The 20,655-nt window shown below is 39.5% G+C and overlaps 1 protein-coding gene across 6 annotated transcripts in view; it reads left to right on the top strand.

Annotated features, from left to right (window-relative positions):
• Positions 1-20,655, top strand: part of LOC105484288 (FYVE, RhoGEF and PH domain containing 4) — a 261,001-nt gene that overhangs the window by 102,915 nt on the left and 137,431 nt on the right. For 2 of the 6 annotated variants that reach the window (XM_071071907.1, XM_071071908.1), the window contains exon 1: positions 8,175-8,705. The exons of 3 other annotated variants lie outside the window; for them this stretch is intronic. The gene's annotated coding sequence lies outside the window, so the exon portion shown is untranslated. Of the gene's footprint in view, positions 1-8,174; positions 8,706-20,655 lie in introns of those variants that run through there. One more of the 6 variants, XM_071071909.1, reaches the window with a different exon arrangement.

The raw sequence follows: 20,655 nt of genomic DNA, 5'->3' as shown, positions 1-20,655 counted from the left end.
CCAAAGTGCTGGGATTACAGGCGTGAGCCACCGCGCCCGGCCACCCTCGCTTTTCAATACTTTATTCTTTCTGGGATTTGGGCTTGGGGTAGAAAAGTAAAGTTAGGATTGATTTTAAAAGATCAGATGAGAGGTCATAAATAACTCCCTGGTATCAACAATAAACATTCAAGTGATCATTACATTTTTGCTGAATTTGCTTTCTCTCTTCAAAAATGCAACCCTGTAGAACTTGAGTGAAACAGTTTTTGTTTAAGTTTGAACCTAAAGCCATAGTTGTTTGCATGCTTTGGTCCTTTAGGATATTTTTTGAGCAGCAAGGATTAACCATTCAGCATTGGGTTTTATCAGCACAAAGCTTGAATTATACTTTTTATTCTGGCCTGATCTCAGCCCTAAAATATGAATGAAGGTTCATAATGTTGGTAATGTATTAGCTTTTGCAGAATGTCTGTGTGATATATCTTTGCTGTTTACCTGGTGCTATACATCTATCTTGTTAGCTCCTCTCCCCAACCCCCTACAACAAAAGTTAAATGTCTTTATTTCTCATACATATCAAAAACTCATCAAGAAAAAGGGGTAACGTATGCTTTTATGTCTGTGGAGTTTAGAATGGAACTTTGCATATTATTAGAAGCCTCATTTATAGAACGTTCTTTATTATTAGCCCTTTTTCTGTTTTACACTCCACACATATTTTAGATTTGTTAATGTAATTAATACATCTATATATGTTATACATATGTCTTACATATATCCTTGTAGAGTCTTCATTTTCATATATTTCAGAAATTTTCTTAAGGAAAGAAGAATTAAAATATCTAGACTTCAATTATCTATGAATCACTTTTTGAAAAAAAATGTGGATAAGAATTAAGAGTGTGGAAGGCAGGGCCTAGGTGCTTGTGTAATTTCCTCCCACCTTTGTTTTAGAATCAATATTAAGGATTTGGAAGGATAGGGAATATTACTATAATGAAGACAGTAACAAACAATCTAATGATGTAAAGAACTAAATCTCATTATTCTTATTTGACTAAGCCACATTATCTTTCAAACTTTAATTAAAAATATCCCTGGGGCATTGGTAGATCTGGGTGAGTTTTTTGATGGTTGGACATGAATAGAAAAGGGCTAGAAATATAAGACCTCCTCGCATAGACTTCCCTAGTCAATGTTGGTTGTTTTTTTGGCAGTGTATACTTGGGCAAGTCCTGGAACAACAAGTACTTCTCTGAAATGCTAACCACAGGAGAGGAATGAAAGGCTTGAGCAGGAGGTATTGCTCCCACTAAAAAAGTTTCTATCAAATTAGGCTTTAGATTCTTAACCTTAACCCCTTGCAAACTGGGCGGAAAAGTTCAATTTATTAATATTTCAATGTGTTTTATCTTCCTTATAAAGTACTCTGTACCCTGCAAATACATTTTTGCTCTAAGTCACTTTTATGACACGAATTATAAAAACCCCATTAAATTAAAACAAAACAAATTCATAGAATATTAACCAAAAATGCAAAATTATTGGTAATGTATAGAAAATATCTAAGGAGATGCCACCTCTTTATAGATACTGTATTTTGTGGTTTCAATATCTGTAATTGGTTAGCTCTGCTGTTTAGGCTTTTTGGGTTCATTGATATGTTTGATCCCCAATTAGGATAGGTAATTTGAGTGTTTCATAGTCACAGGCAACACTAACAATATCTGGTCAATTCACAATATAAACTGTTTGTCAAGAAGGAGTCTCAGCAAGAATGGAAAGAGAACATGGAAAGACAAGTAAAACCAGTAGCAGAGCTTGTGGCATTTTTACTGAAAGTACACCCTAAATTGCATGTCATTGTGCAGGTACAATTGCCATTTCAACTGGTACTTGAGCAATACCTCCTGCTCAAGCCTTTCAGTCATACCACATGTAAGGGTAGTATGCAGAAGTATGTTATTTTAAATTTTAATATGCGATTTCCTTCTGGAAAATAAATGTTTCTTGTCTTTGCTGCTTCAAGCTTTTTTCTTCTTCTCGACTCAGTAAGACTCTCCTCTAACATTTATTCTCATTATTTTAGAGCTGAAGAGAACTTTGGAGATGGTCTAAGCCAGCGTCCTCCTTTTGTGACTGAATTGCACAGGAGCAGACAGAGTAAATGTCTTGCCTGTGTCATAGGGCTGGCTAAACAGGAACTGGAGTCTGGGTTTCTGAATTTGTAATTAGGGAGTTGTAGTTGGACTCCCTAATTATAGAGGCTAAGGGCTTAAACACATAACTCCCAAAATTATGTGCCTAGGTACTTTGGGTATCACTGCCAACTCACAGGAGTGCTGTCTGCAGGGTATTTAAAAATTTCAAGGGAAAAACAACAACATCTATCAAATACTGTGCGAACTCCTACCTCTAGATAGTTCCCTTTTAAAAAATATTTGATTGCAATATATTTCTTTTGATAGTGGCATATTTTGCGGAGTCGAGGGTTTGGTGGGTACCATGATAACAAGCTGGTGAAAATCAACTTGGGAGAGGAAATGAGGTTTGCGATGTTTAATAGGATCCTATGGTATGAGAGGTTGGCAGGGTACATCCACATCCCATTAGTAAGTAGTAGGAGTGATTTAGGAATAGAATAAAAGTGCGATTTTTTTTCTTGAAATTATTATTTGTTATATTCTCAAATATTGCTAAGTTGCTAAGTCAAAGGTAGTTATTCGTTTTTTGTTTGTTTGTCTGTTTGTTTTGAGACAGAATCTCTGTCGCCCAGGCTGGAGTGCAGTGATGTGATCTCGGCTTACTGCCACCTCTGCCTCCTGGGTTCAAGTGATTCTCCCACCTCAGCCTCCCAGGTAGTTGGGACCACAGGCATGCACCACCATGCCCAGCTAATTTTTGTATTTTTAGTAGAGACAGGGTTTCACCATGTTGGTCAGGCTGGTCTCGAACTCCTTACCTCGTGACCTGCCCACCTTGGCCTCCCAAAGTGCTGGGATTACAGGCGTGAGACACTGTGCCCAGCAGTTATTAGTTTTTTTGTACCAAACCACTTAATCAGTGGAACTCTAAGTAATTGCTCCTGCCCCGGGTCACTGTGCAGAAGTTACTGAGATGCTCTGATTTGAAAAGTTTGGGAACCTCTGATTTCCTGGGTAAAGCCTCTTACAAAAGGAAAGAGAAAGGAGGAGTAAGGGCAAATGGAATTAGGCATATTCAGCCACGAAGGGAAATGGAAAAATGCTCCCGAGATTATTCCATCTCTGCCTAGCTGGCACAATGGCTGCAACAGCAGATATTCAAGGCAAAGTTGCCGCCTGCCCGGTATTTGAGAAAGATAAATTATCAGGCTCCTGCTTCCAACGCCTTTTTATCTTAAGAACCTTTATGGAGATTGTTGGCTGTTCGTCACATGCCCTACACTTAGGTTTCAGGCCCTATAATTAGATTCTGGGCAGTGTGGTTTGAAGGGATACTATAATGATGATAATACCAGAACACTTGGAGGTGAACTTGGAGCTCCAGAGGACATTACTATTCCTTACTCACCTTTCATAGATCTGCCTTTATTTTTCCTTTCTGAGTCATTTTTTCCCATGGCATCAATTCTCTAAAAACTGTGCCAATTCTTTTTAGTTTTTTTATTGTCTCACTTGTTTGTAGATCTTCCCAAGAACATGGTGGAGTGAACATTAAAAAATACGTATAGGAGGAGTAAATATATTTTTAGAAGATTATAAAATTATAATTTGACATTAAAAATTTTGGAAACTGGAGAAGATAAATAAGTTCAATATTTCTCCCTCACAGGTACTCTGAAAATTTTGAAGCCTAGGTAAGCCTGGCCGTTTGTTGCTAAGATTCTCTTCTCTGCTCGGCAAGAATCCTGTAATCCCAACACTGGGAGGCCGAGGCAGGTAGATCGCTTGAGCTCAAGCCAGCATGGCGAAACTCCGTCTGTACTAAAAATACAGAAAAATTAACTGGGTGTGGTGGCACGTGCCTGTAGTCCCAACTACTTGAGGGGCTGAGGCAGGAGGATCAGTTGAGCCTGGAACGTTGAGGCTGCAGTGAGCCAAGACTGTGCCATTGTACTTCAGCATGGGTGACAAAGTGAGAGCCTGTCTCCAAAAAAAAAATATATATATTTTTATATCATTGCAAATGCATAGTGTTTATTCGTAGTGGGTATTCAGTTTTGTATTTGTTTTTCCTCCCACTTCTGGGAGGTGGTGTAGCGTAGTGACTTAGATCCAAGCTTTGGTCTCAGACAAATAAGGTTCTCGTTGCAACGGTGAGACCAAGGGCAAAGAGCTTAAATTCTGAATCTCAGTTCTATACCTAAAACATGAAGATAATAATCCCTACTTCATAGGCCCTGTGAGGTTTATATAAAATATTTGTGAAGTGTTTATTATAGTGTCTAGCACATACTAGGGACCAGTAAACAGTACTTGTTAATATAAACATTTCCCCTTTGCCACATAGTCTTTCTGATCTTATTTTATTTTATTTTATTTTGAGACGAAGTCTTGCTCTGTTACCCAGGTGGTGGAGTGCAGTGGCGCGATCTCGGCTCACTGCAACCTCTGCCTCCCGGGTTCAAGAGATTCTCCTGCCTCAGCCTCCCAAGTAGCAGGGACTACAGGTGCCCGTCACCACACCCGGCTAATTTTTTGCATTTTTAGTAGAGACAGGATTTCACATGTTAGCCAGGATGGTCTCGAGATCCTGACCTTGTGATCCGCCTGCCTTGACCTCCTAAAGTGCTGGGATTACAGTCGTGAGCCACCGTGCCCGGCCATGACCATATTTTAATAACTGCATAAGAGTGTGTCAGTTGTGTATACATTAATATTTGCATCACCATTCTTCTAATTCTGGATTCTTAGGTACCTCTAAATTTGCACTAGAATTTTAAAACAGTCTTTAGTCATTCATCAGATTTACTAAATTCACACTGTGTACAAGGACCTTGGCTTGCTGTTAACAAATGGTTCACAGTGGCACTGTCCCTGGCCTTGAGGTGCTCACAGTCTGAAGAAGAGATGTGTACAAATAACTTTGCCCTGTGGTAAACACCATCAGTGTCCAACTTACTGAGAAAGTGTAGAGGAGAGAACAAAAATGTCAGACTCTGCCTCGAGAGCTCAGGGAAGTCAGGAGGGGTTGTAGGAGATAAGTGAGTTAATGTGGGTGGGGTCAGGTTATCAAGGGCTTTTTAAGCCATCATACAGATTGGGACTTCTATTCCCATTAAAATGGGAAAGCCAGTTTTATGAAGAGAATTGACCTTATCTCAATGGTATTTTAGCCTGTAGGGTACAAGATGGGGGCAGAGAGTCTAATTAGGAAGTTAAGGGATCCAGGTGAGAGATGGTGTGGCCTACACCAAGGGGGAATGGTGGAGGTGTAAGAAGTGGCTGAATTTGAAGAAATACCCAGGACACGAGGGGACAGTTGGATATAAAATGTCAGAGAGCAGTGAAGGATGGCCTCCCAGGCTGAGTGACTTGAGTGACTAGAAGGATAGAGTTGCCATTTCCAAACACAAGGAAGGACACAGGAGGACCAGATTTGAAGATTAAATGGGGAATTGGGTTTTGAAATGTTATATTTGAGATGCCTTTTTTTTTTTTTTAAAGAGACGGAGTCTCGCTCTGTCGCCCAGGCTGGAGTGCAGTGGCACTATCTCAGCTCACTGCAACCTCTGCCTCCTGGTTTCAAGCAATTCTCCTGTCTCAGCCTCCTGAGTAGCTGGGATTACAGGCACGTACCACCAATGCCCGGCTAATTTTTGTATTTTTAGTAGAGATGGGGTTTCACCATATTGATTAGGCTGGTCTCGAATTCCTGACCTCAGGTGATCTATCCGCTTCGGCCTCCCAAAGTGCTGGGATTACAGGCGTGAGCCACCGCACCCGGACTTGAGATGCTTATTAAACATCCAAGTCCAGGATGTTCAATAGGTAGTCAGAAGTAAGAGTGTGGAATTCACAGGGAGAGAGATTTGTCCTGGAGTCATATATTTGGGAAGTATTAATGTATTCATGGTATTTATAAGATGTTTTAAAAACATGGTACAGTTACTTCACCCATCATTATTACTATTACAACTCATGTAGAATTTTCTTTCATATTTTTATGTTTTATTTATTTATTTATTTTTGAGATGGAGTCTTGCTCTGTCTCCCAGGCTGGAGTGCAGTGGCACGATCTCGGCTGACTGCAAGCTCCACCTCCCGGGTTCACACCATTCTCCTGCCTCAGCCTCCCGGGTAGCAGGGACTACAGGTGCCCGCCACCACGCCCGGCTAATTTTTTTTTTGTATTTTTAGTAGAGACGGGGTTTCACCATGTTAGCCAGGACGGTCTCGATCTCCTGACCTCGTGATCCACCCGCCTCAGCCTCCCAAAGTGCTGGGATTATAGGCGTGAGCCTCCGTGCCCGGCCTTTTTAAATATTTTTGAGACGGAGTCTTGATCTGTTGCCCAGGCTGGAGTGCATTGGCGCAACTTGGCTCCGCCTCCCGGGTTCAAGCAATTCTCCTGCAACCTCCGCCTCCTGGGTTCAAGCGGTTCTCCTGCCTCAACCTCCCGAGTAGCTGAGATTACAGGCATGCGCCACTACGCCTGGCTAATTTTGTATTTTTAGTAGAGATGGGGTTTTACCATATTGGCCAAGCTGGTCTCGAACTACTGACCTCCTGATCCGCCCACCTCGGCCCCCCAAAGTGCTGGAATTACAGGGGTGAGCCACCGCACCCAGCCATTTTTATCTATTTTTAAAAATTTTAAATAAACTTTACAGTCACTTTGTTAAATTGATTTTTTAGAGTATGTTGGAAATTTTACTAGGAGACTATTTGGTAAATAGGGAAGACTTGGCATCTATAAAATGGATATTCTTATTCTTCAACACATTATGTCGCTGTTTAGCTTTCCTTTATTTCTCTTAGAGTTCATTTTTTCCCCCAAATAGTTCACACACATTTCTAGATAATATTATTTCTATACTTTCTGTTGCCATTATGAATCCAGTCTTACTGGTATTCTGATAGTTTTGCCCTTATAAAGGAATTATGTTGATATATTTGTATATGATTACCTCACTAAACTTCTGGTACTATAAGTAATATTGTACTTCATTCTTTTAATTTTTTTTGAGGGGGGGCTAGGTATCTATAAAATGGATCTTATTTAGGAGAAATAGAATCATATCATCTATTTGAAATAATTTTTGTCTTTTTCCTTTTGGTGTTCGTGTCTCATTTCTGGTTCGTACCAAGAAAAGAACTTTGAAATTAAGATAGGGAGTTACTATAGAGTAAGGAGGTAATTAATACCTAAAAGTCTAGTCACAATACACTGTTTTTGTTTCATTTTCTTTTTTGGCTTATCCTAATTATTTTCTTTGCCATTTATTTTTTATTCTTTATTTTTTATTTTCTTGGAGACAAGGTCTGTCTATCACCCAGGCTGAAATACAATGATGCAGTCATGGCTCACTACACCCTTGACCTCTTGGGCCCAAGCAATCCTCCCACCTCAGCCTTCTGAGGAGCTGGGACTACAGGTGGGCACCACCACACCTGGCTAATTTTTTAAAAAATTTTCTGTGGAGACAGGGTCTCACTGTGTTACTCAGGCTGGTGTCAATAATGGACATTTTGAGTGCCTATAGTTTTATATTTTCTAGATTTATAGTTTACCTCTAATAGTTGGTTTTTATGTGGTATATTTGGTTTTCAGCCAATTTGATCTTCCAAGGACTTAATCTGTGATTCCCTCATGAAGACCACGGGGTGGGCAACTGTTCAGCAGAATCAGTGTTTAACCTTCATATACTGAAACAGAGTAAATGCAGTAGATAGTATAAAATTAAGATATTTTAATCCTATAACTGGGTAGGACTCTGGATGAAAATTTTAAATCCAGCACCGCCTCTCCCCACAAAGTTCAATTAATGCAGTAAAAATGAATGTATGTTTGCCCAGAAATTATTCATTTATAACACAATTGATTTTTGAAAACTTTATTTTCAAATTAACATTTTTTCCAAGTTTGAGTATTATATTTGTTTTAAAAAATCCTTATAAAAGCAGTTTCAGTTCTGATGTGGATTCCAAATCATAAAACAACTTGCTGATGAAGCTTACTTTTCTAGAATGCTTTATCTTTAGTTTTCAAGTTAACTTTGAGGTTTTATTTTCTGTTTGTCAAGTCAAGCCTCTTGTGACCTTTCTCCCTGAATGAGCAGAGCTAGCTATCTGAAATGTCAGGAGTTTGTACCACCAAGGGTAAATTTGCTGGAAAGCTTTTAGTTGGGCTGCACTGACTTGTTTAAATAGCCAAACACCTGCTAGGCAAGCCCTGCGCATGTGAGTGGCTATATATGTTCCTTCCTTTAGGATTTGCAAGGCTGGAGCACAAAGACAGCGATTGTTACCCAATAAGCAGTAGTCACACACTTCTACCAATCGCCTTAGGAGGGCTGGTTACCATGGAATCCACCATCTGTTCACTCCCCACCGGAATGTGATTATCCTTGCTGGGCTGGGAACTGGGGAAAGCAGGGGAGCCTGTGCTGGGTGAGATTATCTGCAATGGACCGGGTTAATGGGAGGCTTGCTTTGGCTCGCTGGAAGAACAAATGAAGGGAGTTTTACTTCAGCCATTTGTGACTTCTGGCCAAGAGGAATAAATTCAGCTTTTATAAGGTAAGTAACCCTAGTAATATGTATCCAGTTTGTAGTACATTTGTGTGAGGGCATTATCTCCATGTGGTCCAAGGAAAGTGAGCTCTAAGCTCTTTTTAAAGAAACCTCCAGCGTTATACACCTCTCTTGTATTGATTTTATGCAGTTCAATAATGCCTGTGCAATTACATGTTGATTTTGGAAAAAATGGGAAAAAAATTAATCTTTTAAACTGTTTTCTGCTTGTGAAATTGTTTTGTGACTCCTGAAAGTGGCAAAAGGACAGTCATTTTTAATGGTTTTTCAGAATGAATTACACTGGTATCTTTCTGAAATACGCCCATGGCCCCAACGTATTCAATGCCTGTTCTTATTATTTGAAAAAATAACTCAGGTCAGGGACGTTTGTAGGTTATGATTTAATTAATGATTATTCTGGCCCACAGGACTGACCCACCATTACTAGCTGATGTTTTGAAATGTGATGTTTATGCAGTTTTATTTTGCAATGCTTTGGCACAAGTTTCAAGGGCCTGAGCATGTGGAAACAATGTGGCAGTGCTTTAAGGCATGCATGCAGGCACCGTGGTAAAGGAAGGGCAAGACAAGGAAGATCAGCTTCTATTTCAAGGGCTTCCTTTGTTTTTCTATTTCAACAGCCCCTTAAAATGTGTGTTGCATATTGTGAGCAGTAGAAGGAGATTTGGGTCCTAACAAACGGATGACTGACATTTTTCTGTGTGGCTAAGAGGTTGGTAGCTCAAACAAGGGACTTCTATGTCCTTTGTAAGGCAGCATTGTATCCCCTTCCCCAAAACTGTTCCCTAAAATATAAATGTGAAAAAACAAAAAGAGTGCTGTCTATATTCTGGATACTTCTTTTGTGTAAGTTTCTTTTTTGTTTGTTTGTTTTTTATCATTGAAACCATAGGGCCAGTGCTCTGTGAGTCTAACTGGGTCTGCCATTTTTACTTGATAGAGGGATAGAGGAAAGGTTGCAAGGAAAGGCTTGGCTCATGCAGGTTCAGCCTTTCTAATTGTGCGGTGCTGCTGTCATCTTGGACATTCATGTCAGTGGCTGCCCGGAGAGTTAGAAAAGGTTATTGCTAATAGGCCCTAATTGTTTCATTTTCTTTTTAAGATGATAATGTAAAATTAGATAACCTCATATTAGTCAAGGACTCATGTTCTTATTTCAAGAACAGGTTTTTAGGCCAGACAGTTGCGAGTTCTTGGTGTTAATTGTAGTTGACTTTAAAATTGTTACCCTCTTTTGTGCTTACTGGTGTTTATACATCATTATTACTACTTTTAAAAAGTTTTTTTCTTAATGTACAAAAGTAGTTTAGCTACATACTAGCTCTAAGAAGCATGTTTTAATAATAGTAGATACATGTCTGCCTCAAAATTTCCTTAGCATAATCTAAAAATTTTCAAGCCAATGTAATAGTATTGGGATAATTTTTTTCACCCATAAATGTCAGTCTTTCATAAGCAATATAAGGCTTGGGAGGAAATTAGGTAATTTGAAAGTCTCGTGTATGATTAGGTGTTCATGTTGCTTTAATTACCATTATCTTAGAATCCAGAAAAAGGCTGTGAGTGAATGGGTCTGAAGTGTGTGGCATCTGGGTGCTTGGGATGTAGTTACCTAGAGCAATTGAGGTGGGCTAGATAAATCTGTACACTTCTCAAGTTCCTAGTGTTGGTGAATTTACTTACTCTTTTCTTTTTGTTATTGAGGTAAAGTTTTAAGATTGTGTTTTTAATTGGGTGTTAATGTTAGACAGTATTCCAGCCTTTTGAGTATTGGCAGGCATGTGTATATTTTCATGTGTGAGCATGTTACATTGACCAAGTTTCCAGAGTAACAAGTAATAAAACCACAGGTTTTTCAAAATGTTTTTAAAAAGCTTTGTCCAATCCACCACTAACAAGAGACTTAGTGGTTCTTGAGGGTAACCCTTTACAAAAATAGGTGAAGAGTGGGCAGCAGGGACAGTCCCTGGAACATCTGTGATCCCAACCAGGGTACCTATGGGACAGGAGTGCACTGTCATATGACTGTCCTGCACATGAAGGACCTGGTGAGATGTCCACTTCCACTCACAACACTGTCAGCAGTGAGACCTGCCACTGGCCACACAGCTTCTTACAGTAAGGAATTTAGAATTTAGAATGTACTGAATTCGCGGATCCACTGTGAAGCACTGCTTTCTGATTCTCACCATCCTTACTTGTGGGGGTGAAGAGAGTTGCTAGATTTCCGAGGTGTCTGTGCTTTCTTCCAACTTTTCCAACTGTCTGAGGGCTTGATGATTTTCAATTCTTCAATATGACTTAAGACCTTACTAAGTGATGAGTTTATATTTATGCTTGTAAATATGTAAAACTAACCTTATTTGGTTATTTCATGTAAAAGGATTGTGTAGATGGCAATGTGAAACTTTGAACAGAGTACTTAGAATGATTCAAATCCATGAACGTTGAGTAGGCAGCAAATCAGCCAGCATTAGTTCAGCACACACAGTCAAATCTTTCTGCCCCTTTGACACATTATGCTGGAATGTTGCCTGACATAACAAATTCAGACATGTAAACTCTAGACTTAATTAATGGCGATTAAATTTCTTAGTTTTTCATACTATGTTTTGTGGACACATGCATTCTGCCTAGCCTAAATTGAGTCCTTCAGTTTCTTTGCTTTTGAGGTACAGATTTATAATCCATTTTTTGAAGTTAAGTATTTTTGACCATTGTGGTCCATTTGGCCCTAGAGCTGTCTGAGATGATGGAATGCTAGGGATCTGAAGTGGAGGAGCACCTGCAGATGCTGTCATTGCTAATGCTGCTGTGTTCACATGTCCTTGGGATTGAATCTGTTCGCATTTTTCATAATTTTAAGAAATAGATGTACTGAAAATTGCCCTTTTGCTGTCTCCCACAATGCCATATTACCATGGGTACAAGAAATGCTTGGAATGAGTTAATTGTGTGCATCAGCACAATTTTGCATTGCTGCATTAGATATACATTTACAGGATGGGGAGCCTGGAAAGCATGTGTGTGAACGATGTGAACTTACACAAAAGCTATAGCTCAAAGCCGGTTTCATTTGGCAGGATTTTTCTCTATATGTGTGCCAGTTGATTTGAGTATCGGCAGCTGTTTCTTCTGAGTTGTCGTCTTCTGTTTTTTTAACTGCTCTTGAGCTTCTGTAAACTAAAAAGGCAAACTTTCCATAAATTGGCAATAAGTACGTCTATGCAGGTTGATGTAGATTGTTGGAACAGCTTCTGTATGGCACTTAACCTTTTCTTGCTCAGTTGCTGGCACTTTAACCCCAGAAATAGCTTGATGGAGTTACATGAGGGTGCCTAGCATACCTTATTCTTAGAAAAGTTCCATGTTTTACAAATAACCGCCACTCTGTACGGCTAATTGTTCTTTTGTAACAAACCTGTTGAATTACTGACTTCCTGTGTAAGTAATAGTTCCTTCCTTCCTTGTCTGCCTAAATCCTGTATTCTTTTTTTATTTTTACCAATTTACTCGTCCTAAACTCAGATTAATGAAATTATGAGATGTAGTATGTTCCCATAAGGCAAACAGACTGAATCTCTGGGATGTTTTTAGATCCCTGTTATACATCGCTAGATGTTTATTTTCACATAATTTAAGGGTGCCAATCTAAACAGGATTGTCTGCTTTTTAATGCCCTCATTTTAGAGAAGAACCTGGAGCCCATAAAGATTAAGTAGCTTTTCCAAGGTCAGGAAACCTGTGAGTTACAGAAACAGCTAATGTTGGGTATTGCATGTTGAATGCAAACACGTAGGGCAGTATCAGCTTAACATCCTACATTGTTGTCCTTAAGAGGAGCACAACATTGGGGTGTTACCCTCAGATTCCACAGATGAAATGTTCAGTGTGCCTAGGTGGAATACACCTTTGAAAGATGATTTTCTCCGTAATCAAAGTCATAAGAAACAGTTTGTCATTATACATACCAAGCTTTTACAAAACATTAACTGCCAAGCCAATTGGACACTTAGGTTTCTCAGCTTGCAGGCATTCTCCCTTCTAGCCCAATCTATACGTGAAGTAAAATGATCAGAGTGCTGCCTAGTCATTGTGGATCCCAGAGCAAGTGGGGGAGGGAGGAGCCTGAGGAATGACTATGGTCCACTCTAGGACATATCTGTCACCTGGGCAGCATATAGCATTCCTGTTGTGGGTTAGTACAGCTTTCCTGTGGACCTTTCCCGCAGGTATACGACCCACACTTGCGTACTTAATCGGCCTTTCCTCCGCTCCCTGCACCAACCCACAGGCACCTCCTTGCTCAGGACCACCCTACCCCCTAAGGAGACATTCACTGTCTTCAGTATTAACGTTGCATTCATTCATCAAATATTTCTTGCACGTTTACTCTATGCCATTCCTATTGCAGATGTGGAGGATACGGCATTAAGCACAATGGGCAAGATGTTAGTGAAATTTACCTAGTAGTGGGAAGAGACATAATACAAAAGTAAAGAGATAAGTAAACAACTTAATTTCAAATAGTGGCAAGTATGTGATGACAAAACGGGCTGTGTTAAAGAGGGAGTTAAGGGTGGCAAACTTTAGATTGGGTAACCAGCAGATGTTTATCTAGGGCAGTCCCATATAAGCTGAGACGCAAATGATAAGGAACCAGCCACGTGTATTCTGGTGCGGTGAAAGTGTGTTGCTGTTATCCTCAATTTATGGAGGTAGAAATAGAGGAAAGCCAGTCATCAGGATCGTATAACAATCATGTTAAGTGAGTGCTACAAAGCCACACTGCGTGTTATCTTTACTTCTCTTTCAGGACTTAATCCCGAATGTGTGTTCTTTTTCAAAGTCACAGTTTATTGGGAGAGCACAGGAAAGCATTAACCAGTGGTTAAGAGCAGCAGTTTTAAAGTTGAGCAGACCTGGGGCTAGGCTGGTCTCTCATACTAGCTACCTGGATGTCTCTAGGCCAGTCACTTAACTTCCTTAAACCCCATCTTCCCCATTTGTTAGAACTTGTGGGGTTATCCTGGGTATTAAGGAGGTTATGTTCAAAAATTCAAGTTGTTCTGACAATGATGGGGATTACTGTGATGTTCTCTTAGGGGCATCATTAATAATGCCTGAATGTTGAAATATTTGCTACTCTTGGCAGTGAAAGCTTGGTAGGACTATCAGCCCACAGATTCATGTATTCAGCAAATCCTTTCTTGGTGTTCACTCTTCCCTTGCTAGATTCTGGGTGAAGAGCAGGACCAAGACATGCTCTGCACTCACACAGTGCTCAGCTAAGAGTATCATTTGCATTCAGTGTGATTGACATAGCAGAGGAGGAATGAAGGGTACAGAGGGTACGGGTTCCTCGGCTGTGCACGTGAGGCGCAGCTGAGAATTCTGATCTGAGGATGCTAAAGCAAGGAGATATGATGGGCCAGGAAGTGCAGTCTTTGGGCTAAGGCAGGGCAGGCTATGCAAGTGGAGATACTGCCTTGCACAGAAGTTTTTACTGTATCCTGTAAAGAATGAGGAATGTTTGAATACTTTTAAAACATTTGGGAATAGATCTTCAGTTTTATAGTCTGAAAAAGATAACTGGCAGTTTAAATGATGGAAACATGGGAGGGAACAATCTCCAAGGACGCCGGAATTCTCTTCTTTATCTTTTTCATCCACAGCACGTAGACTTTTTCTTTTATTTTCACCACCACAATATAGTTGTCATATCTTATTTTTGGTATTTAGATTCTGAAGTCAGCACAGAAAGCGGAACTTGAATGAAGTCAAAAAAGCTCTTGAAAAATCCCTTAGGAAGGCATAGGTTTGTAGATCAACTCTCTTCTTGTTAAGTCCAACACTGTATGTGTGTTTTTTTAGCATTAGAAGATTGCTGCTTCTTGGGTTGAGCATGATATAATAATTACTTTGCTTGCATTTAGAGGTCATGCTGTATGAAATAGAGTCCTAGAATTTAGCTCAGTGTGCTGAGACCTCACACTTGGAGAGTCACCAAGTGACTCATGTGAACCAAGAGGAATTGCAGGAGCTGCAGGTTCATAATTTCTGTCTGTCTTACTCCCACTACAAGGCACATGAGCATTGGGTCAGATTGCCTGAACAAGTTAAACTATTGCACCCGCGTTTGGGTGCATGCGCACACGCTATCACACACAGCTGTTTTCTGTGTCTGCAAAGTGTATATAGTTCACTTTGAGCAAGTTAAGATGCAACTGCTCTAATTGCAATATATACCAACTTTTGGTGTTTTCTATATGTCAGAGGCTGCAAAGTATATTCATCCATCTAATGGTTAACTAATATTTGAGATAAGAGATTTATCCTCATTGAAAAAATACAAATGTTGTTAGGAGGTATAGTACCTAGGATTTCCAAGTTCACCAACATTAAGTGATGAACCAGGAAAAATACCTTGATCTGTTCTGGCCTCAATTCTATGTTCTTAACTTTTATCCTCTTTTTTTTTTTGAGTTAGCCATTCCATTAACCTAGGCAAAATAATAATATAGGAAACATAACTACCACAGTAGCAGCGAGAGTACAGAAATAAGACTCTAAAGAGATGAAAAGAGAATTAATGAGAAATGTCTTTAAGAAGTCCTCAGGGTTAGTCATTGTCAAAGAACATAAACGGAGGGAGAAGACACCATTGGCTAATGTATGAAAAAAATTATATACAACTTGTAAGCAAAGAAATACACAAAATATTCATGCTTATATCGGCAGAAATTTTCCAAATGCTCATATTTTGGATTGGCACCCTTGTATACTTCAGATGACACTGTAAACTGATGGAGTTTTTTGGAAAACAATTTGGTAAATATGTTTTATCTTAATCAGAGAACACATGGCTGCAAGAAATAGAATCCCCCTGTAATTTAAGAGAAAAGAGGATGTATAGAAACAACATAAACGTGTCTCATGGAACCCAGGGGCAATAAATTCATCCATGCCTCTCAAGAAGCTGGACCCTGGACAGCTACATCTCCGTCCCTCTGGGTGTGTGACCTCTCAACCCCACTACTCTGCCTGTGTGCCTCATGCTGTTTGCACTGGCCTCTTAGGATGCCTCTGTGAATGGCAGAAAACGTGGCCACCTCTAATCTCAGATTACACCCTTTCCACTGCTCAGTAGAAACACACAGTTCTAACTACAGATGCCCTGGAGAGACTCCAATGGGCTAAGTTTTGGTCATTGATTACCTTTGCTAGTCAGCTGTGGCCATGTAACATAGGAGTCACTTGGCCTGTAATAAGCAAATAGAATACAACTACTACCTTATCAATAGCTCTAAAAATGTTTTTCACTCTCCTAATTCCAATTTTAGAAATCTACCACTGGTAAGTTGCTGAGTGATTCAGTGAATGATTTATCACATCACATCAGGTGTTTTAGTGGGAATGGGAAGAAGTGGGAAGCTAGTAACATGTTCAACAATAGGAAAATAGCTAAATAAATTACTATACATTCATTGGATTGTAAGTTATACAACTACTAAAACATCTTCACAAAATGTGGGAAAATGCTCATGACAAAATGTTAAGTGTATATAATGTTGTATATGCTATGTTATGCTTTTTATATAACAATAAAATACTAGAGGGAATTACTAGAAATTCTAGTAATAACACTAGTTATTTCTAGATTTTAGGATCACTTTTGTTTTCTTCTTTACAAGTTTTTTGTAGATTTTAAATAATGAACAATGACCTTATAGGAATTTTACTATAATAAAAAAGTGAACTAATATAAAATGCTCAAAAAAGACATTATAATCTAATAGGGACGATAAGCCTGTTGTAAGCAATAGTAACCAATGCAGGCTAGTATTTAATTTGTGTTATAGATTATATAGTAAGAACTTAAGGATGAATTTCCTAGTAATTAGACTGTTTCACACATGGAATGTCCTGTTCAAGAACTATTTTCCTATCACTGGTGGTATTTAAATATAAATTAGACACTTTGTCAGATATATTGTAGAGAAGATTCATCTATCAAGTATGTGGAACTAAATGACTTCAAAAGTATTCAACCCCAATGTTCTGTTGGGAATGTAGAATTTACTTTGGAAAGATTATTTTTAAAGTACTCAAGTGTTAGGGGAAGATACTGTAATAATACAAGCTGAGTACCTTTTATGAAAGAGATGTGAAATTATATAGAAGTCATCAGAGTCTATAGGATTAAGCAGGAGGATTGAGCCAGATCTTGAAGAGGGTGATAGGCAGGGACTAGATTATAAGAGGGAAGTTATTTTAAGGCTTAGGTAGTAATTGGTGCTAAGGCAGAGTTAGGATTCAGCCAGTTATGGATGAGGGATAGTAACCAAATTGCTTGCCAAATGGCAGAGGCATTTATTTTCCTTGTTCACTTTCTAGTGAGATGAGCACGAAGTGGTACAAAACTTAGATTGAACAAGAGAGCAAAGGGAAGCAACCATGGTAAATCTGCGTGTTTGTGGGCTTAATTATATTCTGAGAAGAAAAACTTTAGGGCCATTTGTGTGATTTTTTTTTTTTTTAGGACAGAGTCTCACTCTGTTGCCCAGGCTGGAGTGCAGTGGTGCCATCTCGGCTCACTACAAGCTCAGCCTCCCAGGTTCAAGCAATTCTCCTGCCTCAGCTTGGGACTACAGGCGCCCGCCACCACGCCCGGCTAATTTTTTGTATTTTTTTTAGTAGAGATGGGATTTCACCACGTTAGCCAGGTGGTCTCGATTTCCTGACCTCGTGATCTGCCCTCCTCGGCCTCCCAAAGTGCTGGGATTACAGGCGTGAACCACCGTGCCTGGCCTGATTGGTGTGATTTTTATGTTTTGGTGGTTATGTTAAATGATGTCATTAGTAGTACATTAACAGCTGTGCTATAAAAATCAATCTACTTATTTAACTCACACATTAAAATTCTTTGAAACTGCACAGAACTATAAAGAAACCAAGAACTTTTAGTCTTACTGTATGTTATGTGATCATCTTTTTTTTAAGTAAAGCAGTATTAAAGATATATTTTTTCTGTTCATTAGAAAAAGACAGTCTACAGCCATACCACCCTAAATGCATTCGATCTTGTCTAATCTCAGAAGATGAATTTCCCTGAAGAGTAAGCTGATTTTAGAACTGAAACTCAGCTTAGCATTTTGTGTGAAGCTGATTGTTCCCCCTATTTAAAAAAACATGGAACAGATGTAAAATTATTACTATAAAATGATTAATATTGCTTTTCTTTGAATTATTCTTTTTTATGATTGTGTACATAGAAGTCTTTTCTGTGATGCTTCTCAACTTCTAAACAAATTCTGGTGAGTGATCCTAAACTGAAAGTTGTAGCCAACTTGAGGGCTCAAAGAAGTACAGTGCTTGTGGCCGGGCGCAGTGGCTCTCGCCTGTAATCCCAGCACTTTGGAAGGCCGAGGCTGGTGGATCATCTGAGGTTAGGAGTTCGAGACCAGCCTGGCCAACATGGTGAAACTCTGTCTCTACTAAAAATAAAAAATTAGCTGGATGTGGTTGCACGAGCCTGTAATTCCAGCTACTCGGGAGGCTGAGGCAGGAGAATCGCTTGAACCTGGGAGACAGAGGTTGCGGTGAGCTAATATCGTGCTGTTGCACCCCAGCCTGGGGGACAGAGTGAGACTCTGTCTCAAAAAAAAAAAAAAAAAAAAAAAAAAAAGAAGTAGAGTGCTTGTTCATGACTCTGAGCTCATTTAGTCTCAGCCTTCGGTTTCTGTTGCTCCATCACTTGGGACTCACATGCCAAGTCCTTATCAGGTTTTGTCACTGTCCCCTTGTCACAGAAAATTGTCAGGGTAGCGGTTTCATCTCTTGGAAGGACCCAGGTAGGTGAACAGCCAGTAAATCCAATAGCTTGCCTGCCTGAAATGCACAGTTGATTGGAGACAGGCTGCTCCAGGGCCTACCTCTTTCTCTCCTAGAGAGCATTTATGTTTTAACAGTAGGAAAAATTGAGTTATTTTGGCCACATGGAAGTAAAGAGCCTGTATTCTCTTAATTACTCAGAGGCATAATACCTTTCAGAAAGGCTTTTTATTGTTTGTAAACCTTGGCAGAAAGAGGGAAGGGCATGGTATCTGCATAAAATTTCTAGTGGAGAACAGATTAGATGGAGTCTCCTCACATCCAAGTTAGGTAGATTTATATACTTACCCAGGCAACCTGGACATTCATTTAAACATTTAAGGGTTTATGTCCAAAGCTTTGCTGGGCCAATAAAGATACAGTCTTGCTTTCAGTAAGCTCACTTTAGAAACTACAGTGTATGATGCAAGCTCATAATACTGTACAAAGGTACATGCAAAGTGCTATGATTGCGCAGAGAGAAGGGAGGACTCATGGCTAGGCCAGAGAATCAGAAATACATCACTTTGGAGATTTTAGGAGGAAGTAAGATCTCCTACATGGTGAAGGGCGTTTCATATCAAGGGAACAGCACACATAAAAGCTTGAAAACTGTAAAAGCATCGTATTTGTTTAGAATACAAGAAATTAGTTTAACTAGAGTATTGGAATTAGGTGTAGGAGTGGAAAGGTTGGAATCTGTAAGATAAATGGCACCAGATTATGTTAGTCTAAGCTGTAAGTTAGATGTGGGACATGATCCAGTAAGCAGTGGAGGGAGCTCTCTGAGAGTTTTAAGCTGCCAGGCAACATGGTTCTTTATACATTTTGGGAATATGACTCTGATGGAACTGCAGAGGAGGGGCTAAGGTTGCAAGGTGCAGGAGCCTTGGCATTTTGATGAGGAGCAGATGGTACAGGAGAAAGATGATGAGTCCTCTGAGTTAAGACTGGCACAAGGATGTAGAAGAGAGAAGGAATTGAGAAATTTATAGGATTAATTGGATGTGTAGATGGGGTAAAGGAGTGGAAAGTGTCAAGAACAGCTCTGAAGTTTCCAGCTTGGATAGCTGACTAGATGATGCATCATTGGCTAATATAAGGAATAATGTGGGGGAAGCAGACTCGGATCCTATGTTTGACTCAGGAACGCTAGTAAATTCCTCATCACCGGTTTATAATAACTGGTTTAAATGTATGTATGAAATTTGTATTCTTGGCCAGGCGTGGTGGCTCACGCCTGTAATCCCAGCACTTTGGGAAGCCAAGACGGGCGGATCACGAGATCAAGAGATCGAGACCATCCTGGCTAACACGATGAAACCCCGTCTTTACTAAAAATACAAAAAATTAGCCGGGCGTGGTGGCAGGTGCCTGTAGTCCCAGCTACTCGGGAGGCTGAGGCAGGAGAATGGCGTGAACCCGGGAGATGGAGCTTGCAGTGAGCCGAGATCGCACCACTGCACTCCAGCCTGGGCAACGGAGGGAAACTCCGTCTCAAAAAAAAAAAAAAAGAAAGAAATTTGTATTCTTTACAATTTTGCAAATAAATGCCATAGAAATCCTATATATTCATGTCTGATAAACAGTATTAGCTTCCATTTTATGAAAACGTAAAGTGTAACAATAAAAAGAAAATCAAATATTTCAAAACAAACTCCCATTCCCATTTTCTCTTTATACATCACACTTCAAATTCTACAACTCTCTACCGTTTAAAATTAATTGTTGCCTATCAACAGGTGACTGTACCCTTGCTGTGCGGTGAAAGCAGAGAATAAAACAGGGATCTTTTGAGCTCACAATATAACTTGGAAAAACTAATGGATATATATTCATGTTATCCAGTCAGTCAAGTAGTTTGTTTAGTGATAGACATTTCAGTTATACAATACAGAAGCAGTGTGAATGCTGAGGCAAGAAATGGCCATAAGATGTTGATTTTCTTATGTATGAAGTGGTTGAATGTATGAAGTGGTTATGTATGAATGTAAGAAGTGGTTCAGTGTTAATTGGACTTCTTAACTATAATACCACTTTTTCAATAAACCTTTTCCCT

The sequence above is a fragment of the Macaca nemestrina genome, chromosome 10, assembly GCF_043159975.1.
Source record: "Macaca nemestrina isolate mMacNem1 chromosome 10, mMacNem.hap1, whole genome shotgun sequence".
NCBI classification, from domain to species: domain Eukaryota; kingdom Metazoa; phylum Chordata; class Mammalia; order Primates; family Cercopithecidae; genus Macaca; species Macaca nemestrina.
Note: the sequence above shows the minus strand (reverse complement) of the source record. Positions and strands in the feature narration are given on the sequence as shown.